Genomic DNA, 12,228 nt, shown 5'->3' on the forward strand with positions numbered 1-12,228 from the left:
GACCGGGTCACGAACCTGTATCCCCTGCATCAGCAGGCAGACTCTCAACCACTGCACCACCAGGGAAGCCCTGTTTGTAGATTTTTTGATGATGGCCATTCTGACTGGTGTGAGGTGTTAGCACATTGTAGTTTGCATTTGAATTTCTCTATATTGAACTGTCTATTAGGTCTTCTGCCCATGTTTGGATTGGGTTGTTTGTTTTTTTGGTATTGAGCTGCATGAGCTGTTTGTATATTTTGGAGATAAATCCTTTGTCAGTTGCTTTGTTTGCAAATATTTTCTCCAATTCTGAGGGTTTTTTTTTCATCTTGTTTATGGTTTCCTTTGCTGTGCAAAAGATTGTAAGTTTCATTAGGTCCCACTTGTTTATTTTTGTTTTTATTTTCATTAGGAGGTGGGTCAAAAAAGATCTTGCTGTGATTTATGTCAAAGAGTGTTCTTCCTATGTTCTTCTCTAAGACTTCTATGGTGTCCGGATTTACATTTTGGTCTTTAATCCACTTTATTTTTGTGTATGGTGTTAGGGAGTGTTCTACTTTCATTCTTTTACATGGAGCTGTCCAGTTTTCCCAGCACCACTTATGGAAGAGGCTGTCTTTTCTCCACTGTATGTTCTTGCCTCCTTTGTCATAAATTAGTTGACCATATGTGCATGGGTTGATCTCTGGGCTTTCTATCCTGTACCATTGATCAATATTTCTATTTTTGAGCCAGTACCATACTGTCTTGATTACTGTAGCTTTGTAGCATAGTCCAAAATCAAGGAACCTGATTCTTCCAGCTCCGTTTTTCTTTCTCAAGATTGCTTTGGCTATTTCAGGTCTTTTGTGTTTCCATACAAATTGTAAAATTTTCTGTTCTAGTTCTGTGAAAAATGCCATTGGTAGTTTGATAGGGATTGCGTTGAATCTGTAGATTGCTTTGGGTAGTATAGTCATTTTCACAATATTGATTCTTCCAATCCAAGAACATGGTATATCTCTCCATCTGTTTGAATCATCTTTAATTTCTTTCATCAGTGTCTTATAGTTTTCTGCATACAGGTCTTTTGTCTCCTTAGGTAGGTTTATTCCTAGGTATTTTATTCTTTCTGTTGTGATGGTAAATGGGATTGTTTCCTTAATTTCTCTTTATGATGTTTCAGAAAGATCTTGTTCTTAGCGTATGGGAATGCCAGAGATTTCTGTGCATTAATTTTGTATCCTGCAACCTTACCAAATTCATTGATTAGTTCTAGTAGTTTTTTGGTGGCATCTTTAGGATTTTCTGTGTATAGTATCATGTCATCTGCAAACAGTGACAGTTTTGCTTCATTTCCAGTTTGTATTCCTTTTATTTCTTTTTCTTCTCGGATTGCCATGGCTATGATTTCCAAAACTATGTTGAATAAGAGTGGAGAGAGTGGATATCCTTGTCTTGTTCCTGAATTTAGTGGAAATGCTTTCGGTTTTTCACCATTGAGAATGATGTTTGCTGTGGGTTTGTCGTATATGGCCTTTATTATGTCGAGGTAGTTTCCCTCTGTGCCCATTTTCTGGAGTGTTCTTATTATAAATGGGTGTTGAATTTTGTCAAAAACTTTTTCTGCATCTATTGAGATGATCATATGGTTTTTATTCCTTAATTTGTTAATATGGTGTATCATATTGATTTATTTGTATATATAAAAGAATCCTTGCATCCGTAGGATAAATCCCACGTGATCATGGTGTATGATGCTTCTAACGTGTTGTTGGATTCTGTTTGCTCGTATTTTGTTCAGGATTTTTGCATCTGTGTTCATCAGTGATATTGGTCTGTAGTTTTCTTTTTTTTTGTGATATCTTTGTCTGGTTTTGGTATCAGTGGCCTCATAGAATTAATTTGGGAGTGTTCTTCATTTATGTGGTTCTTCATTTATGTGATCTTATAGGTTTTTACCTTGCTCCTTCATTTGTGACATATCTTTGGTCATCTCTTTTTTTTTTTTTTTTTTTTTGGATGGGTGGGATTGTGTTCCTGTATTCCTGGTTGTTTGGCCGGAGGCTTCCAGCACTGGAGTTTGTAGGCTGTTGGGTAGAGCTGGGTCTTGGTGCCGAGATGAGGACCTCCGGGGCACCTCACTCTGATGAATATTCCCTGGGGTCTGAGGTTCTCTGTTAGTCCAGTGATTCGGACTCAGAGCTCCCACTGCAGAAGCTCAGGCCTGACCCCCAGCTTGTGAATCAAGATCCTGCAAACTGAGCAGGGCGTGGGAAAAAAAAAAGAAAAAGAAAAAAAGGAGCAGAACAATAACAAAGAGTAAAAAATAAAATAAGATTAGAAAACTAACAGATATGTTAGAAAAAATTTAAAAAATAAAAATATAGAGGAAACAACAACCAGAAGGTAAAACAGAACCACAATAGCGAAAAAGAGGAAAAAAAGAAAAAGCCAGAAAAGGCCTTGGCTGTGGGTGGCGGGGCTTAGGCAGGGACGGAGTTAGGTGGTTCGCAGGGCCTATGCTTAGGACCCACAGGGCCACAAAAGGCCCTGGGGGGTGGGGCTTAGGCTTACTGCAGCAGGAGGGTCCCAGGAGTGCCTCTGGCCTTGGAAGGTCGAGGACCAGGTCTGGGACCCCAGCAGGCTCCCTGGACCTGAGTGGGTGGGGGGAATGCTAGGTGCCTTCCCCCTGATCCTCTCATCCTGCACAGCCCCTCCCAATCTGCCTCTCTTCTTCTCCCCTTGCTTCCCTCCTATGCCCCTAGGAGCCATGCATCCTGGAGGGGGCCTCAGTGGGTGGAGGACCCAGTCCGGGAACCCAGCAGGCTTCCCAGGGCCCGATTGGGCATAGGAAATGCTGGGCGTGCTCCCCCCAATCCTCCGAGCCCCTGAGCGTCTCTCCAGGTGAGGGAACCCCTCCCCTCTCCCAGCCACAACTCAGGAGCACCGGTCTTGTCAACCCTCCATTTCTCCTCCCCCCTCACTCCCCACCACATCCTACTCGGTTGCTCTGGGGTTCCACCTGTCTCATTGGGCGTCATCATCTGACAGGTGCCCTAGTTGTCACTACCATTTATTGAGAAATATTTACCAGATTCTGTCCCAGGTACTTTAGTCGTCACAATGTTTAAAAAAAAAAATAATGGAATATAGGTAGTAATAGCTCAGTTTTATGGGTGACGCCACTGAGGAGGACACTGCCTGTGTCATGTGGAAGATGACAGGAGTGGTATCACTGGACAGATATTGGACAGTTGTACTTTATATTTTAGTCAACGTGGACATTTGTTCTTTCACGGACCCTTCTGCTTGTTGTACATGCAGAACCCAGCACTTTGTGACTCTTAACGCTACTCTCTCAACAAACATTCTTCTCTCCCTCCTTCCCACCCTACCTTCTTTCCTTTTTCAACATTTATTAAGTGTCTGTTATGGGTCAGGCCCTGTGCCAGGTACTGGAAATACCGTGGTGATGCAGAATGGTTGAATTCTTGTTTTCAGCGTGTATAAGATACTATGCAGTGAGTGCATGGAGAATACAACTATAAATAAGCAGGTTCTGTTTCCAAGGAAATCACAGTCAACTGGGGAGACAACACATAAACCCTATAAAACATGATAGCAAGTGAAGTGGTGGAGCTATTTGGAGAACGTCATAAAATCACTTGAGAATCATTTTGGGGTAGTGTGGGTGCACCTTGCAAGAGAAGACAACGTGAACAAAGGTGATGGAGGGAGAACCAGCAAGAAGAGCACACTGCAAGCAGTTTATTGAAAACCGGTTAATGATGTAGTGGACGAGGATGGAGTGGAACTCAGAGATCTAGCGTAGAAGACTTGGGATGCCATGGCAAAGAGTCTTTGACACATTTCAGCAGGGAAGTGATGTTAGAAAGATCATCCTTGGAGGATATGTAGAGGGGAGATTTGAAGACTATGAGACGGATGTAGGGACATAAGTTTGGAGGCTGCGGCAGTACTCCAGGTGAAAGACCGTAAAATCTTGAACCAGAGTAGTAAGAGTAGAGAAGGAAGTAGAAAGGGGAGACTGGAGAACCATTTTAAAGGTAGAATCACAGACCTTGGTAAATGATTAGATGTGGAAATGACTGAGACAAAGGCAGCTTTCAGAGAAGACTAATTCCTCATTAGAGCATCTTGTAGAGAAGACAGTGTTTTTTACATGATCATCTGTGTTGAGGACCTTTTGCCAGTTTCTACTGTTAGCTCTCACCTTCCTGAGAGTCTGAAGCAGCCCAGCCTATTAACAAAAACAGAACAAGTTCTTCCAAATACATAAATCCACCTCCAAAACCATTGATGCATAAGAGAGACTTTATCTTTTCTTTTGCTTGTTTATTGTTGTTTCTTTTATATCTCTTACATTTATTCAGTGCTCATGATTTCTCCGGTGATGTGATGGTTTTCAGAAATTTACATGAATTAACTGATTTGTTCTGACAGTGACCCTATGAAGTAGGTGATGGTTTATTTCCATTTTCACAGCTGAAGCAACTGAGGCACAAAGTGATTACGTGATTTGCATGAGACCCCCTGGTTAGTAGTGGCAGTTGGGCCTTGAACTCAAGCTTTCCACTTTCAAAACTAATCATTACAGTCATTTATAAATGGAATCATTTTCTTAATTTCTTCTTCAGATTGTTCATTGCTGGTGTATAGAAACACAACTGATTTTTGTTTGTTGATCTTGTGCCCTGAAACCTTGCTGAATTTGTTGATTAGCTCTAGCAGTTTTTTCATGGATTCTTGTGGGCTGCTGCTCCAGAATTTTGTTAAGATATTTTTTCTTTCCAAATTCCACTGCTGTTGACTTAATCTAGAATATCCAAGACCTTAAAAAACTATCTTTTGCATTTAAAAAATGCTGCATAAAATTTACCTTTAATTATTTTACTTATGTTGTCTGGCTCAGAGCTTTTGTATATTAAAAGAGAAAAAACTTAAAAATGAAGAAGATCTCTAGTAACATTTTCAAGTGCTTAAGGAAATAATGTTAAAGGCAAATGATAAGATCATCAATTAAGACCACCAAAAGCTTCTGTGGATTGATTTGTTTCTGTTGGAGAATTAAATGTAGTTAACGCAATATCAATTACTATGATCAAATGACCCTCATCCAATTAAGTAATTTAGGTAGCCCAATCATCCTAGCAAATTGTGGCTGCTCAAATCTGTTCCTGATTTGATAGAAATGTGGCTGTTTAACTTCCTTTCATATTAAAAAAAAAAAAAAAAAGAAACTTGTTCCTCTCTCCTTTGCTAATATACGGTTCCTTGAAAGTTAGAGTTGACTTCATTTCCCAAACAGGTCTTCTGCCCTGTCCCAATTCTGTTTTGAGTTTTAAAGTTAATTTTCTTTCATTTTTATCATTCGCTCTTAAGATATGTTGAATTTTATTGGCTGTTAGTGTAAGATGCTGAGAGCACATTCTTTTCCCACCATTTTAGTGTCTGAGCTAGACCAGGGCTTCTTACTATTGCATCCTTGACCTTGGCCCCTTGGTTATGATGAATGGACACCAAACGGAGCCTATCACAGCATCTCAGAACACAAAGAGACCTTGGAGGTCATTTTCTGGTGAGAAATTGTAATCCTCACTCCATACTCCTAGTTTCAGGATTCCAATGTGTCTTGTAAATGTTGACTCATGGTGCAGTTCTTATTATCAGTGTCAAAATAGAAAAATGGAGACATTCATATCCAAGTTAACAGAGAGGAATAAATAACAACTAATTACTTATCTTCAGAGACAGTGTTCTGGCTCCTAGATTCTCAAAGACAGAGGGAAGAAAAAAGCATAAAGCCCAAATCACAGTTAGGGAGAAGGCTTAGGAATCTGGCATCATATCTTTTCTAAAGATATATCACTGAATTCACGACCATTTGATCCCATGTCCAGTGCACTAAGTTCCCTCTGATAGCATCATGGTTTAGCCCTTTATCCATGAACTTGTACGTAGAAGCAGCCAAGTTGCAATGTCCTAACATCCCTTACAGCTTTGTACTGACACTGTGGCCTGTGACTCCTCCAGTATTTCACATGTATTTTATATTAGCTTATGATTACCTCTGCAGTTTCATTTCTTTATACTTAATAAACTTTAATATTTAAAAAAAATTTTATTGAAGTATAGTTGATCTACAATGTTGTTAATCTTTGCTGTACAGCAAAGTGACTCTGTTGTACATATATATATTCTTTTTCATATTCTGTTCCATTATGGTTTATCATAGGATATCGAATATAGTTCCTTATGCTATACAATAGGACGTTGTTGTTTATCCATTCTGTATATAATAGTTTGCATCTGCTAATCCCAAGCTCCCAATCCCTCCCTCCCCCACCCCTCCACCCCCTTGGCAACCACAAGTCTGTTCTCTGTATGGGTCTGTTTCTGTTTCATAGATAAGTTCACTTGTATCATATTTTAGATTCCAAATGTAAGTGATATCATATGGTATTTGTCTTTCTTTTTCTGACTTACTTCACTTAGTATGATAATCTCTAGGTCCACCTGCAAATGGCATTATTTCATTCTTTTTATGGCTGAGTAATATTCCATTGTATGTATGTACTACATCTTCTTTATCCATTCATCTGTTGATGGACATTTAGGTTGTTTCCATGTCTTGGCTATTGTGAATAGTGGTGCTATGAACATAGGGGTGCATGTATCTTGTTGAATTATAGTTTTGTCTGGATATATGCCCAGAAGTGGGATTGCTGAATCATATGATAACTCTATTTTTAGTTTTTAAGAAACCTCCGTACTGTTTTCCATAGTGACTGCACCTGTTCACATTCCCACCAACAATATAGGAGGGTTCCCTTTTCTTCACATCCCCTCTAGCATTTGTTATTTGTAGACGTTTTAGTGATGGCCATTCTGACTGGTGTGAGGTGGTACCTCACTGTAAATTTGATTTTCATTTCTCTGATAATTAGTGATGTTGAGCATCTTTTCATGAATTCACACCAGTTTTAAGGAGCTGCCTCTGGGGTGTGGTTCTCCATAGTATGACTGTATCTGGAAACACGTACTTTGGAACCTAATGATACTGCGCTCAGAGAATTGGGGGCTGAAAGTTTTATTTTTTCAAGAAACAGTAGAAATAAAACAAAATTTGTAATTGAAGTAGTCTTTGTTACTTTAGAAAGAGAGAGACAGAGACATAGTGCTAGTCTAACTAGTATCTGGTTGGTTAAAATGGAAGCATTTCCTTGGGATTTGGGAAAGAAAAAGACTAATTGGTAATTGTGATGGTTAATTTTATGTGTCAACTTGGCCAGGCCATGGTACCCAGATATTTGGTCAACCAGTGGTCTGGATGTTGCTGTGAATATATGTTTTAGATGAGATTAATATTTAAATCAGTAGACTTTGAGTAAAGCAGATTACCCTCCATAATGTGGGCAGACCTCACCCAATCAGCTGAAGGTCTTTAGAGAAGAATGACTGACCTTCCCCAAGGAAGAGGGAATTCTACCAGCAGACTACCTTTGACCTTGAGCTGCCACATCAACTCTTCTTTGGGTTTCTGGCCTGCCTGCTCTGCAGTGTTTGGACTTGCCAGCCCGCATGTTCATGTGAGCCAATTCTTGAAGTCTCTGTCTGTATCTATATCTCTGTATACATGTATATATGTATAAATATCCATACACACATATCCTATTGCTTCTGTTTCCCTTAAGAACCCTAATACAGTAACTAGGTCTAAAATGACATCTCTCATCACTTTGTGTGATTTTCTTTTCGTAACTCTTGTTTTAAAACTTTTGACATGTTCAGCAGGCCCTCACACCATTGTGAGCTAGGAGAGCAGGGTGATCACCACACCATATAGGAAAGTTTTTTCCCTGCTGGATTATAGAGGAACTCTAAGCTGCATCACTGAAAGTTTCCCCTTCCTGCCAGAAGTTAGCATGGAGAAGCAGGGGAAAAAAATGGAGATGAGAATTCTACCTGCAGTCCAACTACAGGAGCTTCTAGTTTGAGAGACGCTATGGCAAAGCAATGACTGGCCCCGAATCGGTAGCTGAGCCCTCTGTTATTCAACTTTCCCGAATGAACACCAGCTCCTGCTGAAGCAAGGATGCCTCCAGAGGCCCCGTGTAGCATCTCTCTTTTCCTTCTCCATTAACTGTCTTGCCAGCCCCTCTCGTACATGGGGTCTGCCCCATGCTGTTTGTCTCGCCACCCTGAACTTTCCTTTATTCTGTTATGGTCCTGCTAAAAGACTGGAGATAATGTAATCAAAACACTTATCAAACCTTACTGTATGTCAGCTTCTGTTCTAAGTGCTTTATATGTCTTAGGCCATTAAATCCTTATACGACCCCTATGAGAAAAGTACTATTATTGTCCCCATTTTACAGAACTTTAGAAACTTTAGGAATTTGAAGAAGTTCCCTGAGGTCATGTATGTAATGGCAGAACATACGTTTGAACCAAAGTAGTCTGAGTCTAGAGCTTAGGTGGTTCAGGTCTACGTATGACAATTAATGTTGAGGTATAAATAAAAGATACTAGCTTACGAGTTGTCCCCTGAAATCTTATCCGGATTTTATGATGATGTGCAGGGGATAAGTTACATGGGATTTCCAGATAGAATGAGACCAGGGAATGTATCCAAGAGGGACTCAGGTCTTTCACAATAACCCTCCAAAGTATCTTCCTTTACTCTTTCCACTGTTTTTTTGAAATAAGTGATTTCTTTCATCTGCTGCATAACAACTCTTCCTAGCTTCCGAATTGCTTACAGCAAATCTAGGATTTCAGAATTAGGAATGCCAACAAAAAACGGGCACTTGACATCTGACTCTACAAGGCTTAAGTCACTAGCCACTGCAGCCATTGACCTGCAGCACACCCTGAATGGAGTTCAGGGTGGAGATTAGGAATGAGGCACTCTGTGCTGTGGGAAAAAAAGGCAGAACAAGCCTTCAGATGGTTGGATAATTTCAGGAGAAGATTTTATGAGCCCAATTCTTACATCTCTTCATACCTAGAAAAGCACTAAAATCATTAATGGTGACATCTGTGCCTCATGACTAACAGCAGGCCTCTGCTGAAATGTGTGCTTGAATGCACATACCTTTACTAAAATCACATACTGACCTCTTCCCTGCATCTGCGGAGCAGTTTCTCAGGGCTGTCTGAAATGCTGTCTCCCGGGCTACAGTCCTCATTTTGCCCCCAAATAAAACTTAACTCACAACACTCACATGGTACCTTTTTTTTTTTATTCCCCCAGTGAACAGGAAGCATTTTATTGCTAGATAGATAACAATTTGCTAGCAGTCATTTAGAGTATTTCTATGGTTTCTGTCAGCCCTGTTGGACTCACAGAAGAAAGCAGAGACTTTAACTTGTCAGTTACCCAGGAAGCACACTGAGGTTTGAAGAGTTTTATCCTGAAATTAATAATGCCCAGCCCTCATATTGCAAAGGACACCTCTGAAGCTAGAGGGGTGAGATAATGTGCATAGAAGCACGTTACTGTTGATATTTACATGTAATCCTAAAGGTTGAATAGGAATTAATAAAGTGGAGAAAAGTAGAGAGAAGGTTCCAGAGAGGAGCAAGAGATGGGGTGTGATGAAAGCACCTGGAGCTGGAGGTGCGGTGAGTTTTGGGGATGGTACAGAAGACAGGGGCAAGAAGATGATACACTGTTACGTGATGACGCGATACTTTACTCTGAAAATTCAAGGCAGCTGCTGAAGGATTTTGAGCGATACCTTTGGGGAAGACTAGTCTAGCGACAGTTTGGAAAATGGATTAATGGCAGGACAAGGTGAGATAAGAGAACATAGTTGATGTCAGTTTGTCTGTTTGATATCCCTTCCCCACTGTTTTGGTATCTTTGTCTTTTTGTCTGAGATTTTCTCCTTTCATATGCTTTTTGGTGAAACTTCCATTTACCATCCTTTGCCCCTTCTCTAGAGTCAGAAAGATGCATACATTTCCTAGGCATGTGCTGGCATTACGTCCTTCCTTGGGTGCTTTGATCTGTCGAAGAATAGGCATCTGATTCAAGTAAGGCCAATCGGATGCTGGGGTTAGATTTTTAAATATGCTGTGGGAGACAGAAGTATGTTTTTCTTTTGGGGTTCCTAAACAGAAGTGATATTTGGGTATGCTCTTGGCCATTATATTAGTTTCCTAGAGTTGCCATAAGAAAGTCCCACAAACTGGGTGTCTTTTTAAAAAAATTTTTATTGGACTATAGTTGATTAACTATGTTGCATTAATTTCAGATGTACAGCAAAGTGATTCAGTGATATATCTATATATATATAATACATATATATATTCTTTTTGAGATTCTTTTCCATTATAGGTTATTACAAGATACTGAGTGTAGTTCCTTGGGCTATAAGTAGGTCCTCGTTGATTATCTGTTTAAACTGGGTGTCTTGTAACAAAAGAAATGTACTTCCTCACAGATCTGGAAGGTAGAAGTCTAAAATCAAGCTGTCGGCGGGTCTGTGTGTCTCCGAAGGCTCTAGGGGAGTATCAGGCAGTCCTAGCTTTCCTCGGTGTGTAGATGCAGCATTCCGTCTCAGCCTCCGCTGTCCCACAGCTGTCCTACTGTGTGTCTGTGGGCCCAAATGTCCCTCTTTTTGTAAGGACATCAGTCACTGACTTAAGGCCCACCCTAATCTAGTATGACCTCACCTTAACTTGACTACATTGTCAGTGATCCTATTTCCAGCTAAGGTGGAGGTTCCAGGTGGATATGAGTTTTGTGTGGTGGCAGGTGGAGGCAGGGCACTGTTGAGCTCAGTGCAGCTGTACTCCCTGCTGCCTGGGCAGACCTGCTGCAGTAGGACAGAGAAGTCCACAGCACTCGGTGAAACAGAGATGACAGGTAGAGCGAATATTAGCAGGAAAGGAGCCCTAGTTTCTGGTCACTAAGTGCCCTGTAGTTGTACTGGGTTCCATAGTTACTCTTTCGATTTTAGGGGCCACCTGACCTTTCCTTCCTTCCAGAAAATTTCCTCACTCCACCTTTTGTATGTTTTTGCACTTGGGCCAGATTGAATTTGGTTTCTATCCCTTCCTACTAAAATGTTGCTGATAAATACAGAAATTATTGCAGCATTCCAGGCAGAGAGAGAAGCAGATCCGAGCCTTGGCAGTGATAGAGGAATTCAGAAGGTGGGGCTTGCATTCTGTTTAAATGTTAGGATTAAAGGAGAGGAGTTAGTCTGTGACGATCCTTGAGATGATCGGGTAGGCCACTCTCTGAAAAAGAAAAGAAGTACGAAAATGCATGAAATTTGCCCTTTACAAGCTTTTCTAGAATACTATTATGTATAAGCCTTCTGCTGACTTTGCTTTCTTGAAGGCAAGGAACATATTCATTTTTGTATCTGCATTGCTTAATATAATATACTGGGCACATGGTGGGTGTGCCCTAATGTTTATTCCATTAAGTATAAAGATTGAGAGCTTGAAAGGCAAAACCTCTCTCCAGCCAGTAGGACATATGACGCATGTTCTCCGGCCTGAACATGTTTGTATCAAATCTCAGTGCCCTGTAATGGCCCCATGGTGTGTAGAGGTTTGCGGGCCAGAGGTCACTGGAATCATATTCATATGACAGTCACCAAACCATTGGAAGGAGAAAGAAAAAAGTAAATTCATAGTGTCATCAGTGGGGAGGCTGAACATATTTTAAATGTGGTAACATAAAGTGAAAGATACGTTCTTCTCAGCCGCATAGCACAGGGAGATCAGCTCAGTGCTTTGTGACCACCTAGAGGGGTGGGATAGGGAGGGTGGGAGGGAGACGCAAGAGGGAGGGGATATGGGGATATATGTATACATATAGCTGATTCACTTTGTTTTAAAGCAGAAACTAACACACCATTGTAAAGCAATTATACTCCAATAAAGATGTTAAAAAAAAAAAAGATCTTGGGACAAACAGTTTAAGTATTTTGATTCCCCCTGCCCTCATTTCTTTCTTTGAGGTGTACAATGATACAAACTCCTTGAGGCAAAAATCAAGTTTTACAGCTGCTGATAGCAACTCGTATCCCCATTACATATGATAGGGGCTCAAGAAATGCTTGCTGAAAATACCTGTTTGGAAGTTATGGTAATATGGGGAAGATGCTGAGGTATCTCTTTAGTAAGGAATCAATAATATATGAGTATAAGGCGTAAATGTTTATATTTCAGTGTGAACATCTCAAAAAGTACATTTGGAATTCATAAAACCCTGAGAGA

Source organism: Grampus griseus (assembly GCF_964374135.1).
Source record: "Grampus griseus genome assembly, chromosome: 11".
NCBI lineage: Eukaryota > Metazoa > Chordata > Mammalia > Artiodactyla > Delphinidae > Grampus > Grampus griseus.